The sequence below is a fragment of the Nothobranchius furzeri genome, chromosome 10, assembly GCF_043380555.1.
Source record: "Nothobranchius furzeri strain GRZ-AD chromosome 10, NfurGRZ-RIMD1, whole genome shotgun sequence".
Lineage (NCBI taxonomy): Eukaryota > Metazoa > Chordata > Actinopteri > Cyprinodontiformes > Nothobranchiidae > Nothobranchius > Nothobranchius furzeri.
In genome coordinates, this window is record NC_091750.1 from 28,331,716 (window position 1) to 28,352,709 (window position 20,994).

Sequence of the window (20,994 nt, forward strand, 5' to 3'; positions counted from 1 at the left end):
AATGGTCCAGAACGCAGCGGCGCGTCTGGTATTCAATCAGCCAAAAAGAGCACACGTTACCCCTCTGTTCATTGAGCTCCACTGGCTACCGCTAGCACCATGCATCAAATTCAAATTGCTAACACTAGCATACAAAGTCCGAGATGGTATGGCTCCCATCTACCTGAATCCTCTTGCAAAGGCTTACGTCTCGGCCCGGCCGCTCCGGGCATCACAGGTTCGTCAGCTAGCAGTGCCTACTCCACGCTCAGGACAATTCAGACTCTTCTCATGCACCTTTCCACAAATGTGGAATGACCTTCCAAGCACTACCAGAACAGGGGCTTCCTTTTCAATTACCAAGAAACTCCTGAAGACTCTGCTCTTCAGAGAGCATCTTCTTAACTAGCACCCTCCCTGCAACTGTCCCCCCTCTCTGCTGTCCACTCCTTGTTCCCTCCTCTCCATGACTGATGTCAAGTTGTTGTTGTTATTGTTGTTGTTAGCCTCAAGGGCAACATGCCGATTATCACTTGTAAGTCGCTTTGGACAAAAGCGTCTGCTAAATACATAAACATAAACAAATATGGTCACAGAACTCTCATCCCTCCCATTAAGCTTCAGCCCACTGAAATGCACGAGCGCGTAATGAGTGGAGGACCCAGCTAAATGCAGTGGTTCAGTGAAAAAGACAACCGGATTGTCCAATCGTTGTTTCAGAGCGAGCTGCGATATTGGCTAAGGTTTTTAGACAGAGAGAGGACCACCTTTTTTTGTTGTTTTTCTATTTACTCTCAATTCAATTCAATTCAAAGATACTTTATTAATCCAAGAGGGAAATTAGAGTTTCAGTACACACAATTCTGAGATCAGACATACATAGGAAAAGACAAAGACACATGACAAGAATTGGTGACTGTGGTCATTCGCAACCGGAGTGGTGCTTAATAGAGATCAGAGGGGTTTACATGAGGATTGGGTCAGGTGGAGGAAAAAAAGAGACTTCAGAGTTACCCTCCACAGGGAGGGCAGCTTTGCTCTGCAAAAAACACTTCAGACAGAAATGCAACAGACTTCAGACATAACACAACATAATTCAATTCAATTCACGTTTATTTATATAGTGCCAAATCATGACAAGAGTCATCTCAAGGCACTTGAGCTGATCCCCTTAGTCCACTAGGTGGGGTGGTAGGGTTTGGGACTCTCCACATGTCAGTGAATGCAGCCCTTGATAAGCAGCGCTCGTCACCTAAGTCTGGACAGGGGTGGGAGGTTGTTGGGTTTAGAGGGCACAGTGACTCCTGGAACGATTCAGCAGCCTTCATAGCTCGCAGATTCCGATTAAAAATTGTTTTGGGGCCAGACAGAGATAATTTCCTCTCTGTCTTAAAGTTCCGTTGGTCCTCCGCCCCTCTGAATCCAATAATGGCGTAAATTAATCTATTCCAATCTGTGCTGATTCGTCCACTCGCTCCTTGATCGCATCCATCTTTTGTGCCAATGTGTGAATCTCAGCCAAAGTTCCAAGCTTACGACTCATCTCGACAATTATATGAGTCTGTGCATTCACAGCGCGGTATAATCCATCCCTGAGCTCCGGGAAAGAGCCAATATTCCTTGACAGCTCGTAATTTTTCCGGTAAGCCAAGTAACCTCCCAGGCCAAAAAGCAGGAAACCTGACACCAACACCACGAATATCCAGATGTCTTCAGAATCCTCTACAGACAGTTGAGATAATCAATCAATCAAATCAAAATCAATCAAAGATACTTTATTAATCCCAGAGGAAAATTAGAGAGCAAATCAGGTTCCACTGTTTCCAGGAGTCCATGATATGCCCAACTGGATCTGTCCAAGAGAGGCACCCGGGAGCCCCTTCTCCCATTCTTATCATTGAAAAAATGTTGTCAATCGCGTTGAGAGACCAACTGACCAGGTACATTTTAGTAATTTCAGTTTCCAGTTTTCCAGAAAAAATGCACAAGCGCCGTTGCACCCAGAGACAGACAAAGAGCCTTGAGATGAGATAGGGAGGAGAGGAGGAAAAAAGCGTCTGTACTCTCCAAGAGCCGGAAGAAGAAGATTACACACAGAATATTTACAAACGTACTTTGCGTACTATTTGAACTTTGTTCAGAGGCTAGCTTGCTTTACAGATTTGCCATACCGCTGTTTAAAAGATGAAAGATGGGTAGCTTTGTGTAAATCAGCAGTGGCTGCAGTTTTAAAGAGATTTTGCATGATTAGAATGAATGCACATCAACACATTAAAACAAATTATAGTAATTTACTGCATTTGTGGTTCATCTTTTGGTAACTTTAGACCAGAGATCTGAAACCTGCAGCTCTGGAGCCCAGGGCCAGATTAACACTTTGTTGTACCCTGGGCAACAATATTCAAGGGCCCCATCATCACGACCCAAGGATCACCATAAAATGGTCACATACAGAATATTTCACTGTAATGTGCAGTAAATATACTCAATACTTGAATGCCTGGCATCACGTAACCCGCTCAGGGTAACCTTTGACCCATCTTGGGTGGACTGACCAATGAGGAGATGGTCTTAACTTGAGGCCCTCTCTTCATTGGTCAGTCTCGAAGGGGGGGGGGGGGGGCTGTCATTTTGCCTTGGCCCCCAAAATGTCTTGAAACGGCCCTGGGTGTGTGACTGAGTGTTGAAGGTGATCTGAATTGTATCAGATGTATAAATATTGCATGTATATAACTTATTGTTTTATACAGGTAAACATGTAGTGGAGATAAATCTACCTACATTTTACTTTTTGTTTTGTTTTCTTGTTTTTATTTAACTATTTTCCTGTCCTGTCTGTCTCTCATCTTCCCGCATCTCCTCTAAACTCTCCAGAAAATCTGCTGCCTGGATTCTTACAGGTGCTGGCCAGTAAATTAGAATATCATCAAAAGGTTGAAAATATTTCAGTAATTCCATTCAAAACGTGAAACTTGTACATTATATTCATGCAATGCACACAGACCAATGTATTTCCGATGTTTATTACGTTTAATTTTGATATTTATAGGTGACAACCAATGAAAACATCAAATCTGGTATCTCAGAAAATTAGAATATTCTAAAGGCCAATGAAAAAATGTTTGTTTCTCTAATGTTGGCCAACTGAAAAGAATGAACATGAAAAGAATGTGCATGTATAGCACTCAATACTTAGTCGGGGCTCCTTTTGCCTCAATAACTGCAGTAATGCGGCGTGGCATGGACTCGATCAGTCTGTGGCACTGCTCAGGTGTTATGAGAGCCCAGGTTGCTCTGATAGTCGTCTTCAGCTCCTCTGCATTGTTGGGTCTAGCGTATTGCATCCTCCGCTTCACAATACCCCATAGATTTTCTATGGGGTTAAGGTCAGGCGAGTTTGCTGGCCAATCAAGGACAGGGATACCATGGTCCTTGAACCAGGTGCTGGTGGTTTTGGCACTGTGTGCAGGTGCCAAGTCCTGTTGAAAGGTGAAGTCTGCATCCCCATAAAGTTGGTCAGCAGCAGGAAGCATGAAGTGCTCTAAAACTTCCTGGTAGACGGCTGCATTGACCCTGGACCTCAGGAAACAGAGTGGGCCAACACCGGCAGATGACATGGCACCCCACACCATCACTGACGGTGGAAACTTTACACTGGACCTCATGCAACGTGGATTCTGTGCTTCTCCGCTCTTCCTCCAGACTCTGGGTCCTTGATTTCCAAAGGAAATGCAGAACTTGCTTTCATCAGAAAACATAACTTTGGACCACTCAGCATCAGTCCAGTCCTTTTTGTCCTTGGCCCAGGCGAGACGCTTCTTGCGCTGTTTCTTGTTCAAGAGTGGCTTGACACACGGAATGCGACACCTGAATCCCATGTCTTTCATGAGTCTCCTCGTGGTGGTTCTTGAAGCGCTGACTCCAGCTGCAGTCCACTCTTTGTGGATCTCCCCCACATTTTTGAATGGGTTTGTCGTCACAATTCTCTGCAGGGTGCGGTTATCCCTAGAGCTTGTACACTTTTTTCTACCACATTTTTTCCGTCCCTTCGCCTGTCTGTTAATGTGCTTGGACACAGAGCTCTGCGAACAGCCAGCTTCTTTAGCAATCACCTTTTGTGTCTTGCCCTCCTTGTGCAAGGTGTCAATGATTGTCTTTTGGACAGCTGTTAAGTCAGAAGTCTTCCCCATGATTGTGGTGCCTTCAAAACAAGACTGAGGGACCTTTTAAAGGCCTTTGCAGGTGTTTTGAGTAAATCAGCTGATTAGAGTGGCAGCAGGTGTCTTCTATATTCAGCCTTTTCAGAATATTCTAATTTTTTGAGATACCAAATTTGGAGTTTTCATTAGTTGTCACTTATGAATATCTAATTTAAATGTAATGAACATTGGAAATACATTGGTCTGTGTGCATTGCATGAATATAATGTACAAGTTTCACGTTTTGAATGGAATTACTGAAATATTTTCAACCTTTTGATGATATTCTAATTTACTGGCCAGCACCTGTACTTTTTCTCCTCATCAGTTACTTTGAGCAGATCAAAGGGATCTCCTGACCGCAAAGTGGAGAGGCGTTTCGATGCTGCGTCAGTGAGGTGAAATCACCACAGCACAGGTGATGAGCTCCGCAGCAGCAGAGCGCTTCAGGAACAACTAAGACAGAAAGTAGAGAACATGTGCGGACATGAACGATCGTGTGTTTTTTTGGTTGTGCCACTTTGAGAATGGACCGTGCGCTGGAAGCAGCTGCCTGGAGCGCTGAACACCAACAATCATCGCTATATGTGCTATCTGCTCAAAATAGTCCATAAATGGTGTAATATAGGTAGAAAACGTTTTATCCGGCTCCCCTGGATGTGTAGGATATACAGCTCCCCCATAATTCAATCCCTGCTCCTGGATGAAAAAACTGACATTTTCATCAATACAAGAACCCCCCGGGCACCCGAGCAGAGAGTGAAAAGTGGACATGTCTGGGTAAAAGAGGACGTATGGTCACCCTAGTTTAATATAGAGCGCGAGTTTACAGATATAGTATTTTGCTCGTGCCCTTGCTGCCCTGGGCCCTTTAGAGTTTGTGGGCCCTGGGCAGTTGCCCAGTTGCCCATATGGTTAATCTGGCCTTGCTGGAGCCACTCGGGCTCTTTTGCTGTCTGAAGAAGCTCCTTGTAGCTATAATTTCATTAGCCTGATAAGCTAACGCTGGTGCTCGCCATGGCTCATCACACTCAGATATTGATCTAACGTTGCAACATCAGCTCACTTTAGTGATCCGTCAAAGCTCCTTTTCCCAGTCACACGATGAATTTTAGGATATTGTTCAACACAGACATACCAGCAGAACGTCACATGCTCTGATCCAACTGGTGCTTGTGTGACCTTCTACATGGCTGGTGCTTGTGTGGCCTTCTACATGGATTATGTTTGTGTTTCTCGTGTGACCTTCCGGCTTTCCTGCAACCCCTCAGGCTCCGGGGGGCTGTTCTAGCTCGATCCCGGTTGTATGAAACAGGATCTCTCTGGACATCCTGGCCTGCTTTTGAGCCAATTCTGCAGTTATTTTTGATTCAGACTTCTGCACATCTGAAGTACATCTTTACTGTGTCTCGGTGGGGAAATTTAGATTCAGTGAAGTAAACTCATAGAAAGTACATTACATCCTTTTTTTTAAAAAATCCACATTTCGTTACGTTACCCCAGCAGACTTCTTCATAAACACTAAAAAGTCTCCTGCATAAATATTTTTCCCTTGAATGTTTTTGCTCGTTTGCATTTCAGATGTTTGCCGTGTTCTCAGGCAGGTCATGCGGTTCGGTCATCGAGTCAGGAGTCGTTTTCTCTCCTCAGTGGGCGAGTGTGAGAAGCATCTCTGACTGGTTCCTTCTGTCCTTTCTCATCTTTACCTCAGACAGACTTTGTCCACCTCTGAGCTGCTGCAACCTTTTTATTTTGTCAGGCATCAGAGAACTTTTCTAGATGTTGCTACATAAAAAAAAATCAAATATTCAGTTATAGACAGGAATTAAATTACTTGTGATTAAACCGAATGAAGATTTTGTCTGTTTTAGAGAATACTGTAGTTATATTTCTTAATTAGCAAGTCAATTTTAGTGATTTAGCAGGCTAATATTGTCTAACTAGTATTAAATACAATAGTGTATACAGACTTAGACATAAGACTTTTTGTTGAAATGAGGTGAGATAAATAAAGATGCAGATATTTGGTGGGGATGTTTAATTGTGCTGAACAGTCACGTGTCTTTAATAGCAGGCTCAAATTCCTGTAACTGTGCAGCATTTGCCCGGTGACAGTTTTGATGTCTTCATTGAACAAACCAAATGACTGCGTCGGCCAAATTACCTGCAGAGAAACGTTTGGCAGCTGCTTCAAATCTGTTCCTACAGATATGAAGCTGCGGCGGTGATCGTCGGGGGAGCTGCTCTACAACTTATTGGTTTTCTCACTGACGTGCTCTCACGTGGCTCTTAAAGTGTGTGTGTGTGTGTGTGTGTGTGTGTGTGCGCGTGTGTGTGTGCGTGTGCGTGTGTGTGTGTGTGTGTGTGTGTGTGTGTATTTGTGGCTTCCAGCCATTCAGATTGATGAAATCTTAAGGTATTATAACATAAAAATACATTATTCTGCTATGTGGTTCTGTTATGTCTTGAGGTTTCTATGAAAAGTTTTATAAACATTTACTATCTCAAGAATTAGTCAGTTTGGAGATGCACGGATTGGTTGTGATCAAGCAAATGAGCTAATAACTAACTAGCCACAATGGGGGAGTGGAGGGGGGGGGGGTAATCAGAGAGTATTAAACTCTCATTCACCTGTTTTTTGTATTTTGCATTTTTTTGTATTTAAAAAAAATGCAGTTTCTGTGTTTTCTGAATGAATACCTTGAGTCGTTTTCAGAGAAAAAAAACTTTGGTGCTTTAGTGTGAGGTTGTCTGAGGAGTGGGGGAGCTGAATTAATTAGTGTGCAAACAGCTCGTCTCTGATTGGCTATACGCATTGCAACTCTTCTGCTGCCTTTGTTCGCTCTCTGTTTTGAGTAAACATGCAATTTTGATGTTTGATCTCATGTTTTCCACCATGTGGTGCCAATGTTGGCAGCTATATACCGTATTTTCCGGAGTATAAGTCGCACCAGCCATAAAATGTATAATGAAGAAGAAAAAACGTAAGTCACATTTTGGGGGGAAATTTTATTATTTTTCTTACAAAATCGGAGACCAAGCATTTCACATTGCAAGACAAGTACCGGTAATAACAGAATAATCAACCAGGGAGCAGCAGCGCACCACGGTCTCCAGCAGAGGATGGCGGTGTTTCAAACCCTCCCAGCGGGACAGGGGTGCTCTTTCCTGGGTCGGAGCCGCCCGGCCTGCAGCAGCTCGCCCCAGGCTCCAGCAGGTGATGGCGGTGCGTCTTTAATTCCCAGCGGGGCAGGGGAGCTTATTCCTGGTCCGGAGCCGGGCCGCAGCAGCGCGGTATACATAATTTGGTATATAAGTCACTCCGGAGTATAAGTCGCAGGACCAGCCAGACTATGAAAAAAAAGTGCGACTTATAGTCCGGAGAATACGGGATATATCTTTATATGATATCCCGTTCCATCACATTCCAAATTTGCTCTGCTGGATTGAGATCTGTTGACTGTTGAGGCCATGTGAGGACAGTGAACTCATGGTCACGTTCTAGAAACCAGTCTGAGATGATTTGAGCTTCATAACACGGTATTATCCTGCTGGAAGTAGCCATCAGAAGATGAGTACTCTGTGGCCATAAAGGGATGGACATGGTCAGTAATAATACTCAGGTAGGCTGTGGCGTTGCATCGATTAGTACTAGTACTAAGGGGCCCAAAGTGTGCCAAGAAAATGGCACCCACACGATTACACCACCACCAGCAGCAGCCTGAACCATTGATACAAGGCAGGATGGATCCAAGCTTTCGTGTTGTTGATGCCAAACTCTGACCCTATCCTCTGAATGTCGCAACAGAAATTGAGACCAAATTTGGTGAGCCTGTGTGAATTGGACTTAAGAATAATTGAGGTGACACACCTGGTGCTGAAGTCTGGTTCCAGATTTGTTTCATTTAGTGATGAACCGCTCCTGTAGACACTAATGAAGGCTGGGGAGACCTTTTAAGTGTTGGATTAAGGTGTTAAGAAGACAAACGCACAGCGAGGAGATATGTTTTGCTTTTGGTTTGACTAAACGGACACTAGGGGGTGCTAAAAGCAAGCCAAAACTGCCTAGTCTCCTGTTACACCCCTCTGTGGGCTCAGCTAGGAAGGTGAGGGGAATAAACATAAGATGGACCAGAATAACAAAAAGTGACCCTCGTTGGGGAGAAAAAGGCTTGACCAAGCAAAACCAAACTCAAAGTGTCCTTGTGTTTTCAAAGGTTTTATTACAAAGAAAAAGAAAGAACCAAAAGAAGGGCCAAAAAGACCTTACCTAGGAATTATCCAACTAAGTTTAAATGAGTAACGGAAAATGTCCAGAGGACCAACCACTCTAAATCCAAAATAAAATCTCCTTTATTTAAAAAGGGAATGAAACGCAAAAGGGGAAAAATCCCACCAAGTAATTAAGCAAGGTTTGTCTAAAAGACAAAACCAAATACTGAATTAACTAAAGTTGCCAAAACAACTTAAATAGCTCAGGAAAAACCGGGACTGCAAAAGCCCCCCCCCCCCCCCCCCCCCCCGACCTGGTAATTTACCCACAAGGTGGTCTTGTAAACACACCAAAACCAAAAACTACCGCTTAACTGCGAATTTCCCAAACACAAAAGGTTCTAAAGCTGCTTCTTCACAAGAAGCAAACCACAACCTGGTACTAACCACACTCACTGCAGTGATGTCCAGCGGGACTATTAACCACACAATCTCTGGTAACTGCCAACGGGGAGAGAACACACGTTGCCTCTGCAACACCAAACATTTCTCTCCCCTGATGAGCTCCACCTGGCCGCTTTTAAAGGGCCGGCTGATGAGATGAGAAGCCCCAGCTGGCGTGACTGCCGCTCCGGCGCTGTCCATGGTGCTGGAGTAAGGACAGCTTCCCAAGGCGTAGCTGTCCGTGGTGCTGCGCTGCTGCACAGGGAACGGTGCACAGCACCCCACTGGGCTTCAAAAGGGCGGCGGCCGTAACATCTCCCTTTAACACCCTTTCCAACAGAAACTTTATTTCCTTCTAACCTGTTTAGGAACAAGTGGGTAGTAAATAAACCAACATATTTAAATGACTCAATATACAATCAACTCAGTCATTTTTCTCACAATATGCAAAATATAAACATTAAATATTGATTTAAAAATTCATAAACTTGTATTTAGAACTTCATGTTTGATACACAATTTCTTTTTGCGTTGTTGCTCTGGACATTATTTATTTATTATTGCTAGAAAGGCCAAAAATGGCCTCACTTTTGAGATAACAGTTTGACTCAAACAATGTTCAAAAAGTCAAAGAAGCAAATGAGCGAGACAACCTGATGAATGTGACTTTTCCTGAAGTCCCCGGCACATAAAGCTCTAGTCCCTTGGTTCTGGTTCTGGTTGTTTCAGCGTGTCTGTTTAAGGCTCATTTGTGATTCATGTAAAGTAGTTTACATGAAACGCATCTATATCTCTCAGCATTCATCCCCAGACTTCCTGATTTTTGTGATGACGTGAAAGAAGCTGGAGATGGGTGAAAGGGAAAGAGGAGTGTTTCAATGCTTCATCTCCCCTCTTACTCTCATCACCCCTATTTAACCCAGGGCATGATGGGAGACAAAGCCAAGCAGAATGAGCACGGCACAGCAGGGTGCATGCATGTCCACGCGTACATACGTGTGTATGTGTGTGTGACATACTGTGTCTGTGTCCCTGGTGCATTATGTGAAAAGGCTCTGCAGTTATGTCCAGCGGGACTCGGTTTCTCTCCCCCTTTGTGCACATTTGTGTGAGCTGCATGCCGAAGGAAAATTCATGCACACAAACGGAAACATGCAGCAATGCACGGAAGCACATGCCACAACTGAGGCATGCACATACACACACACACATGCACACACACACGCACGCACACACACACACACACACACACACACACACACACACACACACACACACACACACACAAGCTGAGGAAAAGAAAGGAGGCAGCAGTTTGCTTTAAAGCGCCAGGTCTACCCGAATGGCTCTTGAAAGACAAAGCTCAGAGGCGACACGCTTATGCCAAACACACTCTTATGATTCTCTGTGTGTAGTTTTGTCCTTTTTTTACAACAATTTTATTTTGAGGCTTTGACACACAATTGTTAACATCTGGTGACATGATGATGCTTGTAGATAGATAGATAGATAGATAGATAGATAGATAGATAGATAGATAGATAGATAGATAGATAGATAGATAGATAGATAGATAGATAGATAGATAGATAGATAGATAGATAGATAGATAGATAGATAGATAGATAGATAGATAGATAGATATGCACCTGCCGGGTATGTCAGCTACATTTACTTCTAAATCCAACAGACCAAACCGGCAACTCTGAAGTTGCAAGTGCTGTATTCTGGCTACAGGGGGCAGTGGTAGTCTGAGTTGCATTTCATTAAGCTTGTCAGTAAAGGTCCTTTTAGCACATACTGGCTCAAGAAAATTATTTACAACATGAAAAAGTTGCATTTACATGTAAATTTTAAAATCAATAGAATTCTATTTCTGTTCAGTAAGAATCTCTGACCTTTGGGTGGAACCCAGTCGGTACCCCCCACAGCAGCAGCAGTAAACTAATCTGGATTGACACTGCTGATGCAGGTCAGACACAAGAATTGACTTGAAACACCTGAGTTTCCCAGCATGTTCTCTGCCTGCTATAACTCTAGGCAAAGAGGTGTAGCTATTTTAATACACAAAAACATCAATTTCACAGTATTGGACACAGTCTCTGATCCAGAGGGTAGATTTATAATGTTAAAAATATCTGTACAGAATCAAAGCTTATGTATTGTCAGCATATACTGTCCAAATATTGATGACCCTCCATTCTTTCATAATTTTTTCTCTGTACTCTCCGAACACTTGGACTGTCCACTTATACTTGGAGGCGATTTTAATTTTTGGATGAACTCTTTAACAGACAGGCTCAGTACAGCTGGGACTCAGCGCAATTGGCAATCCACTAATCTAGTTAAACAGTACATGAGTGATTATGGGCTTTGTGATGCATGGCGATCTCTTCATCCTAACCGTAGAGAATATACTTTTTTTCACACGTCCATCACTCTCATTCACGTTTGGATTATTTTCTAGTCAGCAGCTCATTGTTGGCTGACATTTCAGACACTGAGATACACCCCATAGTTGTCAGCGACCATGCTCTGGTTTCTTTAACTCTGGAAAACAAGAAGACAATCTCACCAAACAAAAACTGGAGGTTTAATACATCACTGCTTAAAGATGAAGGTTTTATAGAATTTTTAAAAAGGAGTGGGCTTTATATTTAGAACATAATGACCTGCCTGGAACATCAGCATCTATTCTCTGGGAGGCAGGAAAGGCAGTGATGAGAAGTAAAATAATCTCTTTCTCATCACATAAGAAAAAAAAAACAGAAATCAAACGTATTCAGGAGTTAGAGGACATCATTAAGTCTTTAGAGGCATCCACAGAAGAAGAGTTAATGAGCAAATTACGTAAAGCTAAATTAGAACTTTGTGTAATTATTGACAAAAAGACACAATTTTTAGCGCAAAGACTATGAATCGAAAACTTTGAACATAGTTATAAATCACGTAAATTTTTAGCTAGCCAATTAAAAATAAATAAAGAGAAAACTACCATATCTGCTGTTAAAGACTCAACCGGGAATATAGTTTATGGCCCTGAAAGAATAAACAACACTTTCAGAGACTTTTACCAAACTTTGTACTCACCACAGATAAACCCATCAGATAATGAGATCAATGAGTTCCTTGACAGGATAACACTTCCTAAATCATCAGACAGCCAAGTTACAGTCCTGGACTCGCAACTAACATCAGCGGAGCTCCAGGAAGCCCTTAAATCCCTGACTAATAGGAAAGCTCCAGGTCCAGACGGGTTTCCAGCAGAGTTCTACAAAGAATTCTGGATCATTCTGGCTCCAGTATTTTTCAGAATGGTGAGGGAAATTGAAGAGAATGGCAGATTACAGCCAAACATGACCTCAGCCAATATTAGTCTCTTGTTAAAACCAGGCAATGACCCTGCATTTCTTACCAGCTATCGCCCAATTTCTCTTATTAATTTTGATCTCAAAATAATTTGTGAAGCCCTGGCAAAAAGATTAGAGAAGGTAACCCCCTTCATAATACGCCCTGACCAAACTGGTTTCATCAAGGGTAGACAGTGATCCACTAACTCACGTAGATTACCTTGATTACCAGCGCCTTGGGCTTCCTGACAGGGTTGTGGAAGGCGCTTTACAAATAAAGCTTTGACTTGATTTGATTTGATTTACCTGATTGAAACATCTTTGGCTCACGTGGTTCTGACTGCCATATGCATCGCTAAGAAAACTATCCTCATGAATTGGAAAAATATAGATACTCTTTGCATCAACCAGTATAGAAATCTTTTGTTAGATCATACTACACTTGATATAGCCTCTGCTTCCACTTCAAATCAATCTCTCTGGGCTCCTTATCGATGACGGGGGGCCATTGATATTGTCCTGCAGGATGATGTGGGTGAGGGGGTGGAGGGTCTGAGTTTGGAGTATCTGGACGTTCCTTGGAGGTGGGTTCACTGGGGGTGTCTGGGACTGGAGGGCCATCGCCCCCCTCTGGAGGTGCTTGGGTTGCCTCGGGGGGTGGACTACTGGCGTTTGTGAGTGGGGCCCCTTGGAGGTCTTGGCGGTGGCCATGGGTTACTGCCCGGCGGCTGCATTGCCCCTGGGCGGGTCTGGGTGGGGGCCTGGGGGCTCTGGGTGTGGGGGTGGCCGGCCCCGCGCGGGGATCTGGGTGGGGCCTTGGGGGTCGGGTCCTGACATGTATGCTGCCGGGGAGAAGGCAGGATCATGCAGCAGTGCCTAACTCGGGTTCAGGGGCCTTGGGTAGACCTTGGCTCCTCTGCTGTCCCATCACAGGGGAGGGAGAGATCCAGGAGGGGGAGGACCCAACCTTACCTGGATGTCCTATGTCTTTTATAGTCTGTAAGTTGTGCAAATGCAGGGTTAGGCATAGATATTCTGCTGGGGTGGGGCTGGGTTGGTGCCCTCAGACTCCGTGAGGCTCTGCAATGCTGCTGCTTTGGGCCCTGGCAGAATGGGCTGGGGTCTCCATGCTCTGGGTGGAATTTTGACAACAGAGGTGCCTATTGGGGCCAGTGGGGGAGCTGGCTCCCTGGAGGGCTAAGCCCAACCAGCTATTCCTCCCCATCCCCACACATTTCTCTCCTCCTGCTCCCTCACATCATCACACAAACATGCACATAGGACCTTGGGGGGTGGACAAGTCAGGGAGTGCGGGTATGGACCCCATTTCCGTATTCCTGTGGCAACTGCCCCCCAATTTTATCTGCACCTTATACACTTCCACCAACGACATTCCACGCAAACACACACTTAGGGCCTTGGGAGTGAGCACATCCAACGACATTTGGAAGGGGGATCTCTTAGCCTCATCTCAGGTGCCGGTGCCCACTCCCAATTTTAAACTGCACTTAGACACTGAAGGCTGTGGGTGCAAGTGGGGTGGTATGGTGGCATCAGCTGGCATAGGCCAGACGATGCCCGCACTGCCCGCTCACCACAGCCATGGAATACACGTCATCAACATTCACTAACACCCTATTGGAGCAGGCGGATGGAGACTAGGGGTCTTAGCACACCTCTGTTGTCGCTTGGCTTCCTGGGGCTGGAGGCTAGGAGGGAGATCCGGCCGTCCGGTTGGGGTTTAGGGTAGTGGATTGCTGTACTCAGCGTTGGGCGGGGCAGCCTGTTCATCATGACCCCAGCAGAAAGGGTCAAACTCTTGGAACCGGGAGTGGGTGTACCCCATGTGCAGCAGTACTGGGACCAGAGTGAATAGGGTGTGTATGGGGAGCATGAGTGGGTGTCCGGCGTGCGTCTTTGTAAGTCTTTGGTTGTATGTGTATGTGTGAGCATGAGGGAGGGAGTGTGTGACTGTGTTTGTGTATGACTGTATATGTCATGTGGTCCCCTCTCCTGGGACTTCTTTTGATGATAAAGATCTTCGTCTCCCCTCCCCCGCCACACCTGGTGTGGGGTGCGGTGCCTTGGTCTGCCTGGGTCGTGGTCAGGGAGTTTAAGATTTTTGGCATCTGCCTGACCAATCCCAGTAGCTGCCTGGTGGGGTCTGGGTCCCTGGGCTCTGCTGGGTCCCCGACGGGGGTGGTCGTCCCTGGGTCCCGCGTCATTGGGTCCCGGGCTCGGCCGGCTAGGGGGTGGGAGGCTGCAGGCGGGCCTGTGGGCTTGCCGCCAATATCTCCCGGGACTCTGCCGGCTGCTGGTTGTGGCCCCCAGGTGTGATCCTCTGCGCCCGGGGGGAGCAGGGGCTTTTCTGGTTGCAGTCTCCCTGGAGTTCCTGTGTTCTGGGGCAACTCCTGGATCTCTGGGACTTGGAGCTCCCTCTGTCTCTTGCACATCTTTGGGGGGCAGACCTGTGGCCCCTCACTCTCTCTATTGGATGCTCCTATAGATAAACCTTACATAAACAAGCGGGTGTACACACACAGGTGCTCACATGGTGCTCTCATAAGTATGGACTTGGGCATGTTCAACACTGGTCTTAAAGCTATGGTGGGCACTTAATGCACTGTGATTTATTATCGTGTGATTGTTCAGTTGATTATATATTTCTTCATCAAGTTGACGCAGTGATAGCTTGATCTTGTTGTATTGTTGTTGTGTCCCATTTTTTTGTATTTTTGCTTTTTTGTCTTGTCTCTTTCTGCAGGTGCAGATTCTTGTTCATTATTGTTTATTTTTGTGGACCCCCCCCCCCCCCCCTCCCACCTTTTGTTTTTTCCTTTCTCTTTCACCTCTGTCTCCGTGTCTGGTCGGAATTACAAAGCATTCAAAAACAATAACAATAAAGTTTTAAGTATCAGGCGTGACATTAAAATCAGACGCTTTGATGCTCCACCTGAGAGTAAATCTGTAAGGCTTGTCCGCAGCATTCAGACATCAATTCTGTTTGCTTCACAGCCAGACAGGACACACACACACACACACACACACACACACACACACACACACACACACACACACACAAAATTAAAAAAAGAAGTGACTCGATGAAAACGTTAGTTTTTGTTTCTGTTTAAACAAATGGAACCTGAGCCTCGTGAAGCCTCTCATGGCGCTCAGCTGTGACAGCGGGATCGTTGCTGCTGTCGTTCTGGTTAAAATGGCTGCCAGATCAGCACGAGAGCCACAAACCGTGATGGTTTCTTTTCATCCGGACTGCTCAAACAAGCTGGTATTGATTGTTGCCTTGTTGAAACTATTACCGACACAAAGGGGCTTCATTCTTATCCTTCCTGCTCTGTAAAAATCCTCCACAGAGGCTCTTTTGCTGCTTTAACGGTTAATGAAGATGCTGAACGTTATCAGCTGTTGCTGAAGGGAAAAATTATGTTGGTAAATCTCATTTGAATTATTTTCCTTCAGCAAATGTGACTTAAAACCTGAATAGTTTTTGACATAACTCCTGTGCTTTCTGCCTCTAAAACAAGCGGTTAATAATGGAGGTTTGTTCTGTGGAGCTGCGGTCAATTTATTGATTGTTCAGCGGTCTGTAGCCTGCGTCATACACGTTTCCCAGAGCTGTGGGCAGGGCCTGACACCTGGGAAGAGTGTGTCAGTGGCACTAAATGGTGTCCAACCAACCAAGCATCCTCTGACTTACGCAGGGTTCTGATGACGAAGCAGTTTGGTGTCCCTGGAGTCCGGTCCAGACTGGGAGAGCTGCTGGTGATTTAGCTTAACTTGACAGGGCTCCTTTTAGGTTGATGGTTTAAGTCCGCTTGAGCAGATCTCGCCCCTTGTTTTGTTTATTTCAGCTCAGAGTAGCTGTATTCATGCAGGTGTTGTGTAAAATGACAGTTTGAGTTGCTCTGTTAGTGTGTCACATGCATTGATCTCAGCAAGCTGCAGTGTGTGTGAGTGTGTGTGTGTGTGTGGCATTCTGACCTGTTTGTGCAGTCGAGTGTGAGGCCAGCGGATGCTGTTTCAGGGTCACTGCTGGTGTGGGACTAAATGGACGAATCCAGGAGGCCGTCCTGTCACCAGCAGCTGCCCACTCCCTGTCAGCACGACTGCTGTCACATCACTATTGGGTCAAACTCACAACTCTGTTTGATGCATCTTGACTCAGATGGATTGTTAGTATTGACCTCAACTCTTGTGGAACTGCTGTAATCTCAAATCAAAGCTTTATTTATAAAGCACCTTCTGCAACCCTGTCAGGAAGCCCAAGGCGCTGAACATGGTACAGTAGAAGGTAAATATATTGAATAAATCAAAAATAAAAGCAATTCAAATTACAAAAAAGGTGAAACATTCTGGTACAGGACAAATGTTTAAAACAAGGGAATGAGTGAACCGATGAAAACTGTGAAATAAATTCAACATGAAAGAGGCCAAATTCAAACATGTTCAGGAAACGCCAAGCGGAGGAGGTGTGTTTTTAGCCGACCCTTAAAGACTGGCAGAGTTGGGGACAGCCTAACTGAGGGTGGCAACTGGTTCCAGAGAGACGGTGCTAGGACTAAGAAAGCCCGGTCCCCGTGAGTACGACACCCAGAACGAGGGACAGCGAGCAGGCTGTCTCATTCTGTGTCTCCGAATCATGATTAGAACACCAAATACGGTTGTACTGTTCACTTCCTGAGAGGCTACTGACACAAGCCACGGCTGATTAAGGTTAAAGGTGAAAGATTACCTCAGGATCAACATTATTCCATCTTCTGCTACCTTTCTGGAAGATTTTACTTTTTTACTAGAATGGAAAACACTTTCCACAACAGTAGACAATCAAAGGTCACCCGATGTTTTTGTCGTTTGAGCAGAACCAAGGAAAGGGTCATGGCTACGCTTACCGAGGGAACATCTAGCAGAAGACGTACCTCAGTCCAGTCGGAGACGGTCTGGTTCTGATCACATTGTTTACTCGGAGAAAACCGATTACATCAAACACTTTATTCAGTTGCTAAGAAAGATCTTTGCAGCGACAAAGAGAAGAAATGGTCTGACATTTTCAAATATCATCACCCGGGCTTGTTTTTCTCTATGGAGATAAACCTACTGCGTGTTGGTGCAGTTGGTGGCACTGTTGCCTCGCAGAGAGAAGGGCACAGGTTTGAATGCCAGCTGTGCCAGTGTCTGATGGTGTCTGACTGATGGTGCAACACCATGCATGTGTGGGTTCTCCCACAGACCAAAATCAGGTAAACTGTGTGTGTGAGTGGTTGTGTGTGTGTCCCTGTGGTGGGTTTGGACACCTGTCCAGAATGTGCTTCACCTTTCGCCCATCTATCTGTGACAGATGATGAATGGATGGATAAATAATCTGGAGCATGAGTGTGAGAAGTTTGGTTTTCTGTGAATCGTAGAGATCTGGAGTCTCTCCAACGAAACAATCTTAGATTTAAAATCGAAGGTTCTGCTGCTTTAGGAGCTTGTGGGACCTCTGCTGTCTTCTTTCAGATCTGGATCCATCATTATCCTCTTCTCTTGGCTCAGGAAATGGGATCCCTTTGGAACAACTTTTCATTCATATCTTTCATGTTGGTGTCTTTTAAATTGCTTGGCCCTGCCCAACAAACCAGGATATGCATCTTCCTCTCCTGTAATTGTGTTTGTGCCCCAGGAGCTTTGCAGAAAAAGCATTTTTATACAAACGGCTGATTTGAATAGATCATAAAAGTGACAGTTGCGTTTCAAACCCCAGCTTCCACTTCCACTCTGCGGTCTGGGTCCAGGGGGTCTAGTCCAACCATAGCAGTATGATGTAGCTCTGCAGGTCACGCTCCACCTCAGTAGGTCTACCATTGGCCTGAACAGTTTTGTGTCTTGCCAATTACAATGCTGTTTGTTGGGCGGGCTTTGTAATAGAGCTGCGATGGACAAAAACTACAAAGATGGTGTCGACCCAGAGACGCTGTTTGAAATGGCTTTGGCATCAACTTTGGACGATTTAGACTTTGTCTAGCGATGAAAACGTCACATTGTTCGTTGCCTTGATTGGTCCTAGTGCTATCCGACTGCATGTGGAGATGGTGAAAGACAACCGTAGACATACATACCCTTACCCATTTTCCTTTTTGGTGGTCAGACCTCCACACCGGGCCTGGCTCCATCATGGGTGGGTCTCCTCCATCAGCAGATGAAAGAAAGCTGGGTCCATTCCTGAAGCTGGAGTGGCCTTATCAGCCCACATCCTCACTTCCTTCGTTTGTTCGCCAGGTTGATGCTGAGGTTGTTTTGTGATAATCTCAAAGGATTTTACTGAACATGCTGACAGAAACCACACATAGGCTACATTACTACCCAATTCTGGCCCCATCTAAAAAAAATTATAAAATAAAAAGAAATGGCTTACTTTTGTATTCTAATTGGTTTCCCAGAATAAAACTAGCGTAAGGATGGAAAAGAAACAAATGGAACGTATTTATCTATCAGACAATGACTGCCGGCCTACACCTTACCCAAACCTTTAGAGAGCTGAAATTTACCAATGTAAAAAGAAAGATAAAGACTGTAATTGTAAAAATGATCAAAGAGCACACAAAAGCACAGCTGGACAGGTGCTGAAAGCTTCTGGATTACTGTAATAATACCAAGAGTTTCACTTTAATCAATATACATCAGGTTTCTGTTCAACAGGATGAGAAATCCTATGAAAAATATTCTGGTTTTCGTGTAATGTTTGTTTATTTCTTAAGAATATTCCAAAAAAATCATTTTTACTGAAAAAATGTACATATGTAAATAATACGGTGTTAGTTTTTTCTGTGACATCATTTGAACACCAACAGTGACTGATGGTGCAACACTTGCCTGTCTCTTCTTTTGGCCACTTGGGGGCAGGTTACCACGTAATATTAATCCTGTTGCACATGCAGTCGCGTGTGCTTACACACTCACAACACCTCAGCCTTGATTTAGACTTGTTTCAGACCATCTGATGAATGATTTAAAGTCCTGCCTCATTCCCGTGTGGGTCTGTTTTCATTTGAATTTGCCTGGAAAGCCGAGTGGCGAGACCGATCCAAAACAGTAAAACGACAGGATTTAAAACCAGATCAGTGAGCTAGAAAACACTAAACAGGCCCTGGGAGCTGGTGAAAACTCTGATTTATAACTCCACACTCAATCGATGGTTGATGTGAAATTATTGAGCGCAGCATCGGTAAATGCGGGCCGAGCAATCCAAACACGGCAGGGTGGTCATGCCTGTAATTGCTGCTCACAGAGAACATGCGTTTAATTTTCTCGACTATGATAGAGGAGCTTTTTACTTTGTGCAAACACAAAATGTGAAGTTCACACCAAGAATGGAGTTTTTGCTTCTGAGCAAGGGCCGATTTGTCCTGGGACTGAATTATTCCGTTGCACCCAGGTTTCTGGAGGCATTTGCTGCAGATAGGATTTAGATATTGAGGCTGCATGTTGGAGATGTATTTCTTCCTCAGCACACCCGGTGTCATTTCATAGATTATTAAAGGAGCTGTCCGGATTATTTCTTTTATCTGACGGCACCATCTAACGGCTGAAAAATGTATCACACCAAGACGTTGTTACTGTTTTCACTTCCGTATTTACAGCTGAAGGCAACGCCTCAGGAATTTGTTCCTCTAGCCAACACAACAGAGCTAAAACACATTTCACAACAATTACGTTCCGGTTATGTTGTGTTTAAATATACTTATATTTTGAAGACTTGTCCACTAGTATGGTCGCTAACTCTGCATCAACCGAGGTCCATCCTTAAAGGCTCGAACATGCTCTGCGGTTGACGTCTTTACATAAGTGGTTGTCTAACACTATTGGTTAGTGCTGACCAGTGCTCAGTTCATATTGCATTGTGCTCTGTGAGATGGGGGCGGGCTTAGCCAATAAATAAATAGACGTATTGCCTGCTAGGGCTGGGCGATATATTGAAAATGTATTATCAAAATGTCGGACTCTAATCAATATCTTTTTCCTTTGTCAATATATCCGAAAATAAACAAAATGAAAAGATGTGCGTAGGTTGGCCACGTTCATGTCACTTTAAGAAGCTTTACTACCTCGAGTCACATGATAATGTGACTCAGTGTAATACATGACAGCCCCATCTAGTGGACAACTTTTGTGCATACATGTAGTTATCGTCAATTTATTGTTATCGAGGTGAACGCCTCAATATATCGTGTTATTGATTTTAGGCCATATTGCATACATTATATCACAGTACATGATAAGACGAACACATTCACATATTTATAAATAATCCTACATAATTCCTTACAGAGAATAAATCTGGATAGCAGCTTTAACTGTTTTTGCATGACAAATTGATGCAGTGGATTATAATTTTGGTTCAATAGTCAATGGTGCATAAGTCTACTCCCCTTTATCTCAGATCAGATGTTGCGTATGTGACATCACAGCAGTTGCTACTTACCACACGACCAGATTTATGGTGGACAATGCTCCTCCTGGAAGAAAGGTGTGAAGCTCGCCAAACTCACAGCCAATTTTCTCCTTTTCTCCATGTCTGGTTTGATATAAATTTGGTGAGACGAGCAGTTGGACTCCTCTTCGTCTTTTCACACAAAACCTAACGTAACTTTTGCCACTTGGGGAAAACGATCCATTTATTGGCATCAAAATGGGTTTTTTAAATTGTAGCTTCTGAAATATTCTTTTGTTATTCTGAATATATGTGAGCTTGGCTAAGTTTATTTTGTTCATAGAGTTTTACTGAGTTTTTTTATTTTATTTATTTTCTGGCG

General features: G+C 44.4%; 1 protein-coding gene across 5 annotated transcripts in view; it reads left to right on the top strand.

Moving 5' to 3' along the window:
• The window catches only part of gria4b (glutamate receptor, ionotropic, AMPA 4b), a 248,566-nt gene that overhangs the window by 85,792 nt on the left and 141,780 nt on the right, over nucleotides 1-20,994 (top strand). The window lies entirely within an intron of this gene.